This window comes from Dromaius novaehollandiae, chromosome 15, assembly GCF_036370855.1.
Source record: "Dromaius novaehollandiae isolate bDroNov1 chromosome 15, bDroNov1.hap1, whole genome shotgun sequence".
NCBI lineage: Eukaryota > Metazoa > Chordata > Aves > Casuariiformes > Dromaiidae > Dromaius > Dromaius novaehollandiae.
Window position 1 is genome coordinate 20,320,568 of NC_088112.1, and position 15,728 is coordinate 20,336,295.

At 45.3% G+C, this 15,728-nt stretch overlaps 1 long non-coding RNA gene across 2 annotated transcripts; it reads left to right on the top strand.

Annotated features, from left to right (window-relative positions):
• Positions 1 to 8,995: 8,995 nt before the first annotated feature.
• On the top strand, positions 8,996 to 15,117 carry LOC135330039 (uncharacterized). Of its 2 annotated transcripts, XR_010391778.1 has the most exons (4): positions 8,996 to 9,343; positions 10,119 to 10,277; positions 11,256 to 11,992; positions 12,849 to 15,117. It is a non-coding gene; the product is annotated as an uncharacterized LOC135330039 (long non-coding RNA). The 2 variants fall into 2 exon arrangements; XR_010391777.1 differs by having other exon boundaries at positions 11,256 to 15,117.
• The last annotated feature ends 611 nt before the right edge of the window (positions 15,118 to 15,728 follow it).

Sequence of the window (15,728 nt, forward strand, 5' to 3'; positions counted from 1 at the left end):
TCATCCATTCTTATTTCTGTTGCAGAGATCATGTTGAATTTCAATCTTTGATGTATTTGCATTGGCTACCACATTCACATCATCTGCAAGTCTAAAAATGTTCCTGCAGATCTTTTTCATTCATACACTTGATAATGAGTTGATGTTTGTCCTCTGGGTACTGCTGGACACCCAGATACCGGGGACTAGGTATCCACTTTGTTTGGCACCTACCCTGAAGAATTAGTCAAAGCCTCTCTAGTCTATGGAGTTAAAAGTGGCCAAGTACCCTGACTGTTCTACCTAAATCTGACCAAATCTGAGGCTCATTTATGCCTGAAAAATTGTTTACTGCCAGTTCAGAATGGGAGTTACTGAAATCCCCTGAGGGCAAAAACACTGCCTTCTTTGGGAATTGGAAACAACCCGAGAGCCGCTGTCTCATGAGATTTCCAGCTCGTACAAGCTAGTTCTGTGTGGGTAGGAAGCATTGCGGTAAAGGGATCTGAAGATGAGAAGGGGCAGAAAACTTTTGAACCCGAAGTGTGAAGCAAAGCTCATTGAAGTCAATGGAAACTCTCTGCCTGGTGGCTCGTGGCCATGTGGAGGCCTGTTAAAAAAGCAGAGCAGAGAGAAAGCGCATACTGTTGAAGCAAAAAAGATTGGTAAGATAGGAGGGGAAAAATATATTTCTGCAGAAACCTCAAGGGCTGTGGAAAAATATCCTTCCAAAGGCTAATTGGAGCTATTTAGAGCAAGCCTTTTCCTGTAAAGTAATAACAATAACAGAGGGCCAAAGAGTGAGGGAGGAGGTAGAACAGAAGATCAATAAAAACAAATGAAAATACAACAAATGTAGAAAGATCAAACCAAACGAGCTGCTAGCTTTCTGAAACTCCAGGCTGTGTGGGCCAGCCTTTCCACGTTTTAAGGTTTTGTTTTGCAAGTTTGCTTTCTCCCGCCCGGGTGGTGGGCACGGGGGGGCTGCACAGCTGCCCCCAGCCCAGAAGCAGCAGCTCCGTCCGCAGCAGAGCGCTGAGGGTGGGGTGGATGCATCTGTGGCTCTGTTCTGCCCTTTCCTTGTGCATTTGCTCTCGTGAAAATAAAGGCGCCCTAACACTGCTGGTTTGGTGCAATTTCCTCTGTTTTCCTCCAGCAGACAAATACTGTTCCTCCTGTCTTGTCCTGACGTTTATTCTTCCTTGCTATTAAAAACAGGGCTGCTGAGTACCTTTTGTGGGGCCTCGCGTGCGCGTATGAGAGTCTGTCTGAGGGCAGAATCTGTCCGTGATGTCACCTTTTATCGGCAGCAAGATAGCAGTCGGAGGAGAATTAGTCCTTGGCTCCTATTTGGTTTCTAATATTGTAGATTGACTGCTTGTTGCAATAATGAGAAATGCAAGTAAGCAGGCATCACATCAGCCCTTGCAGTCCCACTTTCTATTGCTGTCATCAAAGGGTTTAGGAAAGTTTGTGTTCAGAGCAGTTTTTTACAATACACAGATGTGTTTGCACAATATTGTCTGGGAAATGCTGCACTGTAGGTAGCGACTTATGGGTAAGGCATGATCTGGATTTGGGCATTTTGGTCCAGTGGTCGCGGCTGGGTGGGACTGGAACCAGAAAGTCCAGGTGAGCCAGGAACCAGGTGACCCACGAAAATAAGGTGGCTGAGAGCTGGGTCATGGCCAAGAAGTCACAAAGCGATGTTGCGCCACCCTGATGTATGGAGCTGTTCCGGATTTTAACCGGTGAACTGGAAACATCCTGACTTTCAGAAAACACTGGAACAAGCACACAGGACTCTAGATATTCACATTTTTTAGATGATTCTCATTCATCTCTGCCTTTTTTTAGTTTGGGGAAGTGGCAGCTCTATACTGGCTAAAAATAGCTGGTAGTTACAACCACCGAAATATTTTTGATCATTTTGCAGGGACAGAATTATTGCTTTTAGTCTGGATTTCCAGCTACCGAAAAGTTAGTGTTGAAATCTGGATGAGAAATTCCATGGTCATTTGCTGCAGTGTGGGATTTCATGAGGTGCTTTGCAGTTTACCAGCCATACAATAGGTTGGATAAAATGGATAAAGTGTTAAAATTAGCAATAATTTATCAAGAATTCTGAAATGGCATCAGCAGGAGCCCCAGAAACATGTCAAGAGGTTGTGAACAGTCTCTACAGTGGCCAAAAATAAAATATTTACACAATACAGGCTTTGAAAGCAAAAATCAGAGAAATATTTGATAGGAATAAGAAATTCATGAACTGGAAGTGGCATTTGCAACCTAGGAGGAAATTTTTGCTTACAAGAGCAAGGATTTTTTCTTAATTCTTCTTGCTTTATTTCACTGCTTTTTGCTTTATATTGCTACTCCAGTCTGGAACAAAATGAAGCAAAAGATTATCACAAAATTTGTGCAGCACTTACAGCTCACATGAAGTTTGAAGTAGAACGCAGATAACAGGTCCTGAGCTGGTCTCATCTCTGGGAGAATTTCATTTCTAATGAATACACAGGATTTATATTTTACATAAGATGAAACACAGCAATGTTTTTTGATTAAAAGATCTGATCTTGTTACTTGTATACCTGATCGTATATTTGATTTGGGCCTACAGTGAGAGGATACTTTAAATGTTCAAGGTGCTCAAGAAATACTGAGGTTTCAGAGCAGTGTTTCAGACCTTCAGGAACACTGGGCAAACAGGTTATAAAATCTCTGCTCTCTGTAGCAGAGTAATCTCTTTATACAGAGGATTTTAGCATTGTCCTTCAACCTTGCTTATCACTATGTATATAAAATATCACTTATTTTTACCTAAAGGTTTTAATGTTTTGGATCATGTGCATTTTCTGATGTTGTCCTGGTGTTGTCCTCCAGGAATCTCCCTTTTTCTTCTTTCCCAAACCCAGTGTCATGCAGCCTCTTCTACCTGGGCTCCTGACATACTCCACATGGCTTGATAGAGGTTTACTGGGGGATGGAGTGGTCTCTGAACTTGCTCCAGTTGCATATGTCTAGAAAAGGTCTTCAGTCTATGAATTGATGTCTGATTTGCATTCTGTTTTTACAGACAGTTTTATTTTCAAAGCTTTGCTTTATGTAATTTGTTACGAAGAACAAGAAGCCATCAACTATAGTTAAATTGAACCATTGACCATGAGGGAAGCAGAAGGCCCTTTAAGCTATCAAATTTCTTTAAGAAAGCAAAGTTGGTCAGAGTCATCATCTGGATTTTTTGGGATTTATTTATTTCACTTCATTAATTTTTAAGGTTTGGTTGCAAAGAAATATATATCGTCTTTGGAACTGCGTAACTATTGGAATGAATATTTAACACATGATTCCCAGAGAGACTGGGTTTTGAAACACAATGTTGTAGCTGTTACAAATTAATGAATGTTCTCTTAAATATTTCTGTTTTATATCTTTGCTGCCTTAAAGCCTTGCCAGTATAGGGGAAAAGAAAGCTTAATACAAATAAGCAAATCGCTTTTCAGTTTGCTAGAAGAAATGATTGATTTCTCTGGACAGCTGAATGGCTCTTTCAGCAGGGCTGGGAAACCAGGGCACGGGTTTCATGAGTTTCCGAATTGGGCTCCATGGTCTGAAATTCAATCTCGTGCAAATTGTCATAATCCAGCTGAAATCACCATAGCTTCAGTATTTAGACGGGCTGATGATCTAATCTTCTTTCCCCTCAAATGGGTGTTCATTTGTTATAAGCCAGGACTAGAAATCCCGCCTTGTCTCCGTGCGGGAAGGGGCACAGCCCCCAGACCCGCGCGGAGGAACGGCGAAGGCAGGGAAACGCGGGGCGGCTTTGCTGTGGGACTCGAGTGAGCTGACCCGGCTTTTGGGGCTGAAGTGAGCCGCGCGGCAAGTCTGCAAGGCTCGGAGGCCGAGGCTGGTGGTGGCCGGGGTGGGTCCCGGCTGCTGGGGCTCTGGCCGGCTCGTGCTTCCGTCCCTGCCATCCGCCCTCGCTTGACGCCGCTGCTGCCGCGTGGTTGCTTCCACCAGCTCTGTCCAGGGCAACCTCCGGGTGAAGCAAGGGGTTGCAATGTCTAAGGCGACCGTGGTGCTGGCTCAGGAGCTGGGTGCTGGCTCAGGGCGTTTTGCAGCAGCACCGACGACCGTTCCTTGCTGGCAGTGAGCCCGGGGCTAGACTGCAGCAGCAGCACGCTGATAAAAGACAGAGGGAAGCAAAAAATAAATAAAAGATGCTTGGATGTGTTTGGTTTGTAATCTAGTAGGCATCTATTTTCCTCAGTTTGGAAGATACTTGACTCTACTTGTCCAGTCTAGGATGATCTTGACGGGGCTGAGTATTGCCGGTTAGTGCTGAGCGGGGAGGAAGGGCGGTGGGAAGCAGTGCTGCTCGGGACCGTGCGTCTGGGATCCCGGGGGTCCCGTGCTCGGGGGGCACCCCTGTCGCTACTGCAACTATAAACCCCTATTTTGAAAAATTTAGCTTGCTGTTTTAGTTCTGCTTAAGATTTCCCGCTTTGCAGTTGCCTCACTTGCTAATGCAGAAATCATTTTTCTGCTAAACGTTCGTGTGCTCAATGCAAAAAAAAAAAAAAAAAAAAAAATTGAATCTAAGATACTTATTTCACTTTTCTTTTTATATGTTTGATTACACTTCAGTGCAGGTCCAAAGCAAGGTCCAAAGGCACACAGCCTGCTGTGCCATATACTAAGAGCACTCTTAAAGTGATTAGCTAGATGCACTGCGATCAGCTGTAACTAATGAGAGGTGTATACCAATTTCTTACTAAAGAAATAAGAGAGCTAAATATAGAGGTAAGTACACTCAAGCTACAAATTTTAAAAGTTTCCATTGTTTACTTATCTAATTAAGAATCTATCTCCATATAGACACTTGTACGGCAGGTACAAATATATCGAGATGTCTATCTTTGTTCCACTGTACGTTTGCCAGCCGGTCTCTATACATAGCAACATAAAACGGCTTGTATATCCTGCTGCCTTTTGAAAGTTACAGAAAATTACCAACAGTTTCTTTTCTCTAGTTTGCTCAAATGCTTGTGGTTAGATATTCTGAAAGCAGAGAATTACAGAAAAAAAAAAGAGACAAAAAGAGAGAAGATTTTGACACTTTGAAAATTAGTTGGTTGACTAAAAAAATGCTTTTTTAATAAGTCGGGACATTATTTTGATTCTCAGCCTCTGCTTGTACTGGCTACGGTGAAATCAGGCAAAATTGCTGCCAAAGATTCAGTCCGGTTTTGAAGGGTTCGTGGCTGGGTTGGAGCCATGTTCAGTTTGTGGCACTCAACGGCTAGAAGTTGAGAGCAGAGTGGTGGGTTTTATGGAGCAGAGCCAGACTGCGTGTGTGTTCCCCAAAAGTCTGGCTAGGATAGATGAAGATTTTGCTCAGAGCACACAGTGACCTGCATCTTATCAACTGTCTCAAAATCCAAAATGTAAAACAAACTGAGAGGGAAAGATGAAAAGAAAACCATTGGAAAGATGAAAAGAAAACCATTATTAGGTTTAAGAGGGCTATTCCTCATTTTTTCTTAATTCAAATAAAAATCAAAACTTTGCGAAGCAGCGCTTTAACATAATAGATTAATAAAGAAAAGGGAAATGTCCTTAATGAAATCATACCCAATGAACATAATAAGCACAAATCATATTTAATAACTGAGTCCTGTGTAGGAATGGGTTTAAAGTGCTTAAAGCCTGAAATTAATTTGGCTTTGTTATCCCCTGGTTAAATTTGATTCTTTTGCGGATTGGCCATTAATATTGAGGAGCTGCGCAGAGCACAAGCACACCTGGCCTGACTATTTGCTAAAACACTCTGGCAATGAGCACGAATCGCGAGGGGTAGCGTTCTGAATGCGACGGGCGGCTCATATCAGTACTTGACGATTCAAAGGAACAAAGACCTGCAATGTGTTGTTTTAAATGATTTCACTTTGAAAGCTGTTCAAAAACTGTCCCCAAATTCGTATTCGGTTAAAAGCAGCCCTTCGTATCCCTCACTTTATGATGCTGCAGTGCTGCGTATGAGCGATCACCGTTCCATTTTTTTCACTGCTGCCATGTAATATTGCAATAATTCAATGTTATTTCTAGTTATGAATCCACTGCAGTTTCTTATTCTTGATACGGCGAAGTTTTATCTTATGCATATTTTAATTATAAAAGGCCATTACTAATGATATTGGTATGAATTGCTACAAGAAAGTTAATGGCTTAATCCTGGTATCTTTGAATAAATGATGGGGCAGTGGTTTCAGTGAAAGGAGGATCATTCCTGCTTTCTTTTGTAATTTATAGCCCTGATTCAGGAAAACTTTTAAGCACAGACATTAAGTTAACCACCCACTTCAGTCCCAGTGACTTCAGAGGAATTTCAAGATCAGACCATTGGCAATATTTTTCTGTGTTGTTATTGACTCATTTCTGTCAGAGGCACCAGAATAATAAGTAGAATCCAGCTGTCAAAATTCATCCAGTTTTGTGAAAAAAAAATCTTCACTAAATTTACAAAAGTTAATATAGAAAATTATGAATTTATCTTAAAGGGTTCCAGCTCAGAACTGAAGATAAACACAATTCCCAGTCTTTTAAAGGGATAATTATTTGAGGAGCTTCTGTTCCTCTACCCTTGTGCTCCAGGAGGGGTGGACCCAGGTATCAGGTATTGAAGGGACCTGGAGCTTTTTTTTTGGTCTCCAACTTTTTGTTTACCTGAAGGAGCTTAAGAAAGACTTTTGCAAGCATAAGGTAATTTATGGCTGGTCCAGGTCTGAAATCCCAGTTGTTATTTACCTGGAACTGGGTAGCCCTGTGTTAGGGAATTGTTCTTTTCCTTGACTGCACAAATGTAATTTTAAATTTACTCCCATGTGTATTACAGCATGGGAGATGAAAATTTGCTTTCTGCAAGCATTCGCTCTAGTGGAAGTGGCTCACACAGATGTCGACCGAAAAAATAAATCCCAAACCCCCATGGGACTAGGCAGAATCAAGCATTAGGAGGTTTGCACGGCATCGTCTTTGCTGAGGGCCTGTCTGCAAGGCAGGAAGGCTTCAGCTCTGTCGCAGCCTGACCCGAGTGAGACGTTTAGCTCCGAGGGGCCCTGGGTTTTTGCAAGGAGGTCACCGCCGCTCCCTCACCGGCCGCGGGGCTGGGGTTAGGTCCGGGCAGGTTTTCTACCATCCGCAGTCTTGCAGGTCTGACCCTGTGTGGTGCTGAGCGCTTCTGCCCAGCACCTGGGGTTACCCACCACTTCGCAGGACGGACCCCAAGGAGGAATTTTAGCAGGTCTCCTGGGGGCGGCTTGGCATGGCGTTCTCGGGGTAAGGGACTGAGGTACTCGTGCTGCCCAAGGGCAGCGTTCCTCCTGCAGAACTAGGTCATGTTCATTGGATACGTACGCAGAACCGCCACTGCTTCCAGGGGGATCTCTCCGCGTGGATCCAGTTTGGCTACGAGGGAGATGATGGCATGGATAAGTGATCCATGGTTTTGAGGAGGTTTTTGCCTCTATTAATGTGCAGAAAAATTATTCACTTATTAAATTATAAAATGAAAGTATGAGCCAGCTGTGTTTCCTGACAGGACTTTGATTTAGCAGAGCTCTGGAAGGCCTCTTTCTCGGTGGAGTCTTTGGAAGAAGTTACTTTGCATCAGAATGGACAGAAAACTGAGGCTTAGGGTTTTGTGTACACAGAAGTACCATAATGTGGCAGGAGAGGTGGCTGAATGGAGTAGGGGATGCAAGTATTTGAGACCAAACGTACACGACGAAGCCTGAGATCTGCTTGTCACAGGGAAGGGGCCAAGCAGGGACTTTTGATGAGCTCTTCCTTTCACTTTCAGAAACCTTGGCTGAAGAATGAGCCACCGATCCACAGATGACTGGACTCGGCGCCAGTCGATCAGTCAACTGGTCAGACTTTGTCCAAAGACGCAAGTGAAAATAAGTTTGTAAGAGTCAAGCACTGAGACTGGTGGAAAAGGCACCATTGACTGGGAGGCCCTGTTGCAAGGGAGACAGGATTTCCATAGAAATTTTGGCTAAAAGCTTTGGCAGAGCAGCTTGGAAAGTCTGTTACAAACAGGTACAATTCTTGCCAGTGTCTTGAGGCTGGGCTAAACGTCAGGGCTCCTGTCCTCTCTGCTGCTGTAAGGACCTACCCTCAGCTTCCGTAGCACTCCCACCCAAATCTATTCATTTTCCTCACTGCAAAACACCTTTAAATGCTCACACCGAATCCTTTTTGTCCCAACATGGACATAGCCCTTAAAAGCCGTTCCTCACCCAAGTAATGTGGATCACAGCTCTCCCTCCTTGCCACCACCACAAATAGATGGAGGTCCAGCATTTTCCTCCCACAGCCAATTCTTTCCTGGTCCCTCCTGGCTCTCCTAGCTGGAATTTTCCCTATCAGGCTTTTCAGCTCAGAGGGGCTGACGAGCAAGGACGCCGGCACTGCCCTGGCTTCCAGCCTGGGAGGAGACGGCAGGCAAGGCTTCGAGTCGTGCTCCTCTCCCAGGCTTTCTTCGGGGTCAGTCCCACCTCCTCGCTGGGTCCCGGTGGGATCAGCCTGCTCTGATCCTTATTTCGAAGGACCGGTGACCCAACAGCACTGCATTTCCCTGGATTTACAGCCTGCCGCCCGCTCGTCAGCCCAGCGTCGCCGCCGGCATCGGAAAGCGTGGCGTGAGGCTTGAGCGAAACCAGTACGGTTTAAGGCCTTTTCTCCGGCGTCTGGTTTCTTTCACAATTGATCCGTTGGGTAGTTTTGATAGTGAAAATCATAATGAGGGAAAGTTTTAATCTGAACAGTCAAACAGACAAAAGAAGAATGATCTGGAAAAAAATCCCCCAAACTCCTTTTGCCTGCCATGCAGCGTGAAATGGAAATAAAGGTGGCCACTGCCTGTACTCGACAACGCTGTGACATGTGATATTTTCAGAGGTATCTTGGGAACATCTACCACATTTTACAGCATGTGAGGCATATCATCTGGAGCCGTTTTGATCTCCTGTAACCTGTTCACAAATGCATATATTTCATAACAGGCCCCGCGCGTCGATAAGGATCTCTGAGCTTCTTCTGCGCGGTATCTGCAAACAATTCAAAGCTGTTCCACACAAACAAATGTGAGAACCCCCTGACCACAGACTGCCTTTAGAGCAGACCAAGATTTGATGTTACTCATATCTTCCAGTACCTGTCAGAGTTCAAACAGGAAACCTGGTTTTTCCTCTAATGTCAACAACTCTTTTTTCTGAACAGGCGTTCGGCAGCAGGCGCACGCTCGAGCGGTGGAAGTCCTGTGTTTCTTCAGGACAAACAAGAGCTTGCTCTGGTACGTCATTGGTGACATTAACAAGAGCTGAATATGTGGTTTTCGGTGATCCTGTGGGTGCTTCTATAGAAACGGACATACTGGCTTTGAACAATCACACAAAAAAGGAATTCATTCATACAGGATATAGGTACCGCTTAGCGAAGGACTCGCTTCAGATAGTGCTTCGCTTAGGAAAGGTCAGAAAAACGTGAGTGCTCTTTCTTTTGGCGGTGCTGTTTTTTGTGTGCTTACTTGGTAGCACTTTTCATCACTTCAGCGTGTTTGTCATTTATCTGCTGTCCTGCTTTCCAGCGCTTCATTGATGTAACACGAAAAGTTTAAATAGAATAAGTATTTGCATTTACCAGTAAGGACGTTTCATCTGAGCACCTCAGCTATGAATTAATCAATATGTCCCCATACAGCATGCCAGTAGCCTGATATCCAGGTCAGGGATTTGGCCATAGCCACGCATGGATTTTTTGGCACTGTTGGGAACAGAAGTCAGGAATCGTAGCTAACAGATATCCCCGCTAAGCAGTACATGTTACCTTTCATAATGCTAATTAATAAATGTAGCTAAATTTGAAACTCTCAGCACTTTTCATTCCAGGACTTGAAATGCTTTAGTGACATTTAGCTTCACCTCCCTATGAACGTGGGAAGTGAAGAAATAGAGAACAGCCAATAATTCCCCATATCAACTAACGCTTGTGACGGAGGATGTTGACTCTATCAAGAAACCTATGAAGTTTGAGGATGATTTTTTTTGTGTATGATTTATGCTTGACAGATGCGAAAAATATCTGACATGCAGCTGCATTGTGAAAAGCAAACACAGGCGTTTCCATGACTTTCATCTCGGCCTGTATTTATGTCATTATAAAACATGCTTCTGTGGCATGCATAATCGAGGGGCAGAACATCTGGTGAAGTCTTGTTACAGCAAAAGGTCTGTAAAGTAAAATATTGTAGTTGTCTTTTTTTTTTTTTAACAATAGCAAACAGCTGGATAATATTATGACTAGTAACAATACTTACTGTGAGTGAGACGTGCTGAAATGATGGTAACAGGCTGGCAAGACCCACAGCTTGGCTGTTTCACAAAGGGGTCAGAGAGTTTCTTGTTTGCTGGCTGGTGCAGAAGTGCGTGCCCTCGTAGGCACCTCTGAGCTGCTCGGCAAAGCTTCGGGCAAAACAGCCTTCATGAGCCCACAGCCACCCTAGAGATTACACAGCCCAGTGACATGCTCTCGTTTGCTCTTTATTTTTAAGTTTCCAGTAGGGTTTCTACCCAAATGATTAGTTTAGTTTGATTCTATTGCAGTTTTTCCAGTACCCATTTCAGGATCCAAATGCTTTGTTTAAAACCTGACACGTAAAAGCTACCAGAAAATTGCACTGGTGTGCTGTTTGCGTGGCTTGGTGACAGTATTTGCGGTGCTCCCACTGCTCAGCCCATAGACAGGTGGCAAGAAAAGGGGGATCAGTGGCTGTACAAAGGAATTATTTGCATTTGGTAAAAGAAATCTTTCTAATTTTCCTTCTAACTCTTAATATTCCATGAGTCCTCAGTGAAAAAAATAATTCCAGATATGGCTCAGTTACTTATAACCCTGGTTCAGCGAAGCACCTAAACACACAGGGTACATGGCTAAAGTCAAGCACGTGCTTTAACGTTCTGCTGAATAAGTACCTGTGGTTTGAGTGACTATTTAATATTAGAAATGACTATTAAAGCACTTATAAGCTTTTTATTGTTTGCATCCTGCTTTACAACATATCTGTATGCCTCCACTCAGCTGATAACCCACATTATCCCTAGGAACTGAACCCACTGAACGCAATTCGCCTAGGCCTGGGGCTAAATTGGAGGAGTCTGGAGTGCCAATACTACTTCTGAAAATATGTCTGTTTTCCTTCACTTCAGGGTGACTTTACACAGTCTGGCAAGAGACAGAGCACTGGCTGGCATGATGTGGATGCTAATTAAATGGGTCACTTCTTGGATGTTCCCTTTTCAAAAGGCATCTGATGCTCCGTGGATGCCACCGCGTTTGGCAGCATCTTTAGTAAAGTGCTTCGGGAAAGTGCTACTGATCCTCTTCAGGAATGTGCTAAGCTGCAATTAGATATGTATAAGTAACTACAGACAACTACTGTTAAGGGCAAACTGAGCTTCACCCAGTAATTGTGGGTATTATTGTTTCCAGTATGTAGTAATAACTGCATGCAGTGGTATGTATTTTTCTAGTTATGAAGGCTTACTAGTAATTGAATTATATATTGTTGCCACTAACCCTTATTTCAGGGGGCAACAGATACATTTTTGCTTTTTTATGGATTCTAAGTTGTATAAATAAAAGTATGGCTTCCTCTGTAATATTCAAAAAACAAATGAGTTCACCTTGGTGGAGATCAGCACACGCGTTGGGGACACGTGCTCCTCTTACACAGCATGTATAGCGGTTGTGATGAGCATATGGATTTGGATTTATGGCAGGTGTTTAACTGATCGCACAGGCCTATGGAAGAGACACCCTCACACCCCGTCGAGCGGGACAGCTTGCCAACCCCAGGGATCGTCAATGGATGTGACTGTAGACGTTGACCTTCACCAGACTCAATTTCCCACCGCGGTGGGCAAAGCTCTGAGAAGCCGAACAGGTGTTAGAGACACTCCTGGGTTGTAACTACGCGTCACGCTTTCTCCTGGGTCATTCCAGGTGTAAATGGGCCCCCGGCCGCGTGGTGGTGGTCCCGCGCGGTGGTGGTGGTCCCGCGCGGTGGTGGTGATGCTCTGGCTCTGCTCCGTTGGGGGTTGCGTTGGCGAGGCCAAAACGAGGAGATCAGGGCAACGGTGCCTTTTGCAGATGGGCAACTGAGACCAAGAGCCGGGAAGCGGCTTGCCGGGGATCCCGCGGGATGCTGGCAGCAGGGAGGTGCGCGTCTGCCTGCTGCCCCGGCCACCCAACCGTCCCGGCTCTTGCTTGCAGGCGCAGAGTCTGCAAACGCCATGGTTTAGAAAGTGCTGCTAAAGCAAGGGCGCAGCGACGAGACTCCGCTGCGAGACGCGCAAAAATAAACAACAGGCAAGAAGCAGTGTCATGCAGATGAGCTTTTTAAGGCTTCTGCTTTAATAATCGAAGGTGCTATTGGAAACACGCAAGGAAATGTCTGTTTTTTAAAAAATGAAATACGATTTTAACCGGATAAAATCCCTTTAATCTGAAATTTTTGCTTATATTTTATAACAACATATTTTCACATGCATGGCAGAAAGTTGGGAAAGCATGGAAAGCACTGACGGCATGCAGCAGTCGCTGCCGGGCTACAGCAGAGTATTTTAATGAAACCAGACAAATGCCAGCTTGTGGGAAACATTTGTCTGGTGGTCCCTTTCCTTTGCTTTGTCACCTTCCACTTCTGTTTTGGGACAGAATAAATGAGCCATGTTGGAGAATCAGGTTGTTTACATGATGCAATATTTAAATGATTTTTGGTTTTCTTTATGTCTGGACAGGTAATCATCACCTTGGTAGCCCCGGTTACAGCAGCAAAGCCCTCCTTTCCTTGCAGACCAGCTTGGGTCACCATGGGAAATGGTTTCCCCCAAAACAGCGATCGTTTTGCACTCAGTTTGCCGTGACATAGGGACCTTTTGATACGGCTGCTCAGCATCGAGGTGGTCCTCAATGGAATCTGGGAATCTACCATAGTGCAAACGGTGGTTATGACCAGTAATAAAAGTGCAAGAGGGCTTCAACCGTACATCCGCCTGGGATATTCGCGGCGAAAGGCCGAGGAGCCCTCTCCCGTCCTGCCGAGGGCCCCGGCGTGCGCGACGCGCCCGCGCTCGCTTCCTTCCAGCGCCAGGGCCGGGCGAGCGCCGCGCTGGTGAAGAGCACCGTCTTGCATATTTTCCATCTAACTAACCACAGGCCGTTTGTTTTCAAGCGCTTCAGTTACTGCTCTGTGGTAGGGAATAGGCTGCGTAGCCGGGTGCCTCTTCTACCAGCTTCCCTGTTTTAGACCTCAAAACGCCGAGAGGCTGCAACGCTGGGAGCTCTGCCCTTGCTGGCGGCCCGTTTTGTCCCCGTGGTGCAAAGTCCCCAGTGAGATGCAAAGACAGCCTGTTTTCTCCTCCTGAGACTCTGGCTTTAGTCCTTAGGTGCTTTCCCTGCGTCTCTGGTCGCCTCTCCTCCTGCAAGGCTCCTGCTTGGCTGCCGTGGCTGAGGACGCCTTTTCGTTGGTGGCACGTGGACGGGGGAGGTCCACCAGCCTGCTGGAGCACGTCCTCGCGCGAGGCCTGGAGCAGCGAGCGGAGGGAGGAGGTGGCACTTCCAGGGCTCGGCACGCGGCTGTGATGGCCGCGGGGTTGCTGCCAGCTTGGAGCGGTGCCACCCCCCTGCACCCGCGTCTTCTCCATCTCTTAAGCACCTCGTCTAATGCTGCTTGTCGTGCTGAGACTAGTCACTCCACCAGCTTCAGCGAGGATTCAGTGCAGTGGCCACGTGTGCCTCAGTTTACCTATCTATAAATTGCTATATTTTCTCTTTAGTTTTTTTGGGTAGGTAAAACACGATTTTAAAGCTGCCGTGAGTTTTTCAGGCTGCAGGTAGTAGGGAGTGGAGATGGTTACAAGCTCCAGGGTTTCTTTGAACAGCGAGACAACTCTTTGGAGGCCTATCGACTACAGAATTGCTTCACGAGTGCCAGAGTGGGGGGGAATTCAGAGAAATCTGCCCAGAAAAACCACGTTTTGGGGATCCATGCTCTTAGGTTGCCTCTGGCTCCTCACACTGACACCGTTGTGGTGTGCCTTTGGTTGAAACCGAGTGGAGAACACCAAAGAAATATTATAACAGAAAAAAACCCCAAACCCTCATGGTTAAAACACAAAGCACCTAGGCTGATTTTCTTCTCTTTCTGAATTTCTTTGCTGCTTTTGTTTGTAAGACGAGAGTGGGTGGTTGCATGTACAGGTGGCCTTTGGTCCCCCGTTTTTACTGCATACAAACGAAGCCAGGCAGCAGGCAGAGCATCGTTGCAGAGGGGTTGTTTTTCATTTGGGCTGTCTAGCGCGGCACTTTTTTCCTAGCCGTGCTGGCTTTTTCCACCACCACGTCTCCGCTAGCCAAGAGCGCCCGGAGCTCCCCGCCGAGGATGCCCCCGGGCAGCACCCATGGGTGCTCCTGGCACCCTGCCCGCGCCCCGGAGCCCCGTGGTCCTGGCGACCCGTGAAGACCCTGGGGCCACTTCAAAGCCTTTTCCAGGAGATCTGACACCAGAAAAGCTCCAGAGGCAGAACAAAACTTCTACCAGGGAATGACATTCTTGTGTCCATCTAAAATGCACGTTTTTTTGCGTCTTTATTTCTCTTGCAAGTCCCCCATCGCTTCCCACCCCTGCCACTGAGCTATGCCAGGAGAAGCGAAGTTGAAGATTCCCATGATTTCCATGAAGATTTCTGTGTCCCTTGGCTTAAGCCAGGTGGGAAACACTAGTGAGAGCAAGTGTTAAACAGGGGTTTTAGCAGCTTTTGTTCTCCGGGGATATATGATCTTGGAAGAGATGAAACCTTGACTTTCCAGTCAGAGGTCTTATTTGCTTGGGTAAGGCTAGAGCTGTGCAAATAAATGCAGTGTATAATGAGAGTGACAACTGTCAGCACTGGATATTTCACACTCACTGTAAAACCGAAACTTGTTTGGTTTTTTTTTTTTGGAAAAATTCACTGATTTTTTTTCCATTCAGAAATGAGTTATTCTCAAATAAAGAGATGAGGCTCTGTTTAGAAATGAGTAAAATTTGTCCCATCATTAAGCAAAGGGGATTTGCAATGGGAATATCTCAGTTTGTGCAATGACATGTTTGTACACGTCTCTAAGTGAAAACTTCATTTTGTGAGCTCGAGAAAGGAGAAAACCAAAGCTACGCAATGGTATTTGCAAAATCACCTAAAAAGGAATCGTGAAGATGCTTCACAAATACGCTTCCCAGCTGTTTTCAAAGTCAGAGAAGAAAGACTTTTCCTTCTAAAGACTCTAAACTGGATTTTTGTAATTTTTTTTCCTTTGCATTCAAGCCCCTTATGGGACTGCGGAAATACTCCATTGCTATGGGAGCACTTGCCTTCCTCCTTTTTTGCTCCGTCACAGCAGGTCACAACAGGCCTAGGGATTTTTAGAGACTCTGGATATTGTAGTTTTCTTTCACGTTAGGCTCTGTCTCATGTGTTAGCTGGTGTTCTGGATGAGAGAACTAGGGTAACAAGACAACCAAAGACAGCAAATGTAAATGAGCCCTTATTTTTATCTGTCATTATTTGATCAGACATGATGATGATTAAATGCCAAGAGAAAGTTTCTCCTCTGCTACCGATTTCCTGAAAAACTTGCAT